This window comes from Penaeus monodon, chromosome 28 (genome assembly GCF_015228065.2).
Source record: "Penaeus monodon isolate SGIC_2016 chromosome 28, NSTDA_Pmon_1, whole genome shotgun sequence".
Classification (NCBI taxonomy): Eukaryota; Metazoa; Arthropoda; class Malacostraca; order Decapoda; family Penaeidae; genus Penaeus; species Penaeus monodon.
The window spans coordinates 5,031,215-5,033,252 of NC_051413.1; the positions used below are offsets into that span (position 1 = coordinate 5,031,215).

Genomic DNA, 2,038 nt, shown 5'->3' on the forward strand with positions numbered 1-2,038 from the left:
CCAAGTTTTACACGCATACAAATGCACTCACATTTTACACAGACAGACGTACGCATTTCACATGCATATGCAAACACGTACGCAAATCAACCTACAGGACGTGCATACTCCCACATACATACGCTCAGACATTGTTTCATATTCGGGTTAAATCACTCAAGATCTTCCTCTGTCCTGGCGTCAAGGTCAATCTCAAATGAAGATTCTTTGAGCAGGTTTGTCATCATAACGGTATACGAAAAATAAAGCAATTGGTATCTCGTCCCAAGCAAGAGTTGCCAGGGTTCTCTTTTTTTTACCTTTTTTTCTGGCTCCGATCTTGTAAAGCACGAGTTGCCAGGTATGATTTTTCCTCTTTTTTCCCCCCATCTGATTTGTTTCTTGGATTATCTGTGCTATCGGTTTTCCATCGTTCTCGAGACGGGTGCGATTATTTCTTCAATGAATTTAAATGTATACTTTTTTCTAATGGAATTCGTAATGGATAATTTTTTAAAAATCTATTTTCACGTCATTTCTCACGACAATTAAGATTATTAAATCATTTGTACAATTCACTGCTAATCATCCTATTTGATCTTCATAAAATTATATTTATAAAAAACGAGGTCCCATAATGTCAAATACTTATTTACTTCCTTCTCTTCCCGAATCAATAAAAGGCAAAGCGTAAAAGAATTTCTTGATTTGACCACAAGGGGAAAAAACAGGAAGTACTTAAGTCAGGAACGGGAATTCTTGGGTCTATATTTCCTATCCGCGTTCAGTGAACTTTACCAAATTGATTTCTATTCGCTGGAAATTCGAGATATTTTCGATTGAATTTGCGTATCTGGGAGAGAGTCGTGATTTTTTTTTTTTTAAGAATTCTGTTTTTTTAATGTTTTATACTGGATATGCTTTTCCTCGCTCAGATTTGCAGTCGATGGAGAGATACTTTCGGTATCGGTGAATATTTATCAGTACAAAACGAACGTAATGGTGTCCTGTTAAACGTATATGACTTACCTTTATTTTTCCCGGTTTCGGCTTGTGAACTAGGAGACAGGGAGGCGAACTGGTATCTGCAGCAGGGAAAATCACACCGCCATGTTTCAGCACAGCGTCCAACCGCACCCTACGACCGCTTGCGTCGCACCTGAGAGCCGCACACCTGCCAACCCTCCTTCAGGTCGACAAACTTTGACGTCACGATTTTCCGGTGATGCGATTGGTTAGTGTTTATGACGTCATACCTCATCCCGCTTATCACTGGTGGATAATAGTGACGTCGGATGCTTTTGGGTGTTTTGATTGGCCGTTGAGAAACGTCACGGTTTTTCTTGATTGTGATTGGCTGGGCGATCACGATAGCTACCTGAGTTTCGAAGTCCCAGTGCGTCAACCCACCCCTAACTTTACCAAATGCAATTTAGTTTCCCCGATATATGAGTAAACGCAAATCGAATCAGAAATTCTAAACCGATTCATCTTTAACACACTCAGGACTCTCACAATCTCTCTAGACAATAAAAATATAATAACTCTCGAGAGCTCACAAAGCGGAGATACCCCCAGCGCGAAATTAAGACCCCGCCAACTCCGCTGCCACCATTTCGCCCGTGGTACACGAGAGTCGCTGGCTAAAATACTCCGGTAATCTCAACGCGACATAACAGACTGAGCCTGTGTCCGTGTCCTCTCCTGCGTTTTACGCCCCTTTGAACGCCCTCCTCGCCGCCCTTTTACAGTGCCAGTGCCAAGTGTAGTGAGATATAGAGTGCCTCTGTGGAGTGTGTGGTGTCTGGTGTTTTTATTTCCACGCACAGGAGGATTAAAATCGATATCCAAACCTCATAGGGATAGCAACTACAACCTCTCGTTTGAGGAACGAGGAACCTCACTCCAACAGGTAAGTTCGGATGGTAATGAACCCATAGGAATGTCCTGAATGGAATCCTCCGGTCGGCGTGTTTTATTTTCTCCTTTTTGAAAATCTATACTATTGATGTTTATGTAGATATGTTGTATTGTTACTTGCTTGTATGTTTGTTTATCT

At 41.6% G+C, this 2,038-nt stretch overlaps 1 protein-coding gene across 1 annotated transcript in view; it reads right to left on the reverse strand.

Moving 5' to 3' along the window:
• LOC119591314 (ATP-binding cassette sub-family G member 5-like) overlaps positions 1–1,161 on the reverse strand; it is a 12,601-nt gene extending 11,440 nt beyond the window's left edge. The window contains exon 1 of the mRNA XM_037940045.1: positions 1,009–1,161. The gene's annotated coding sequence lies outside the window, so the exon portion shown is untranslated. The remainder of the gene's footprint in view (positions 1–1,008) is intronic.
• Positions 1,162–2,038: the final 877 nt, after the last annotated feature.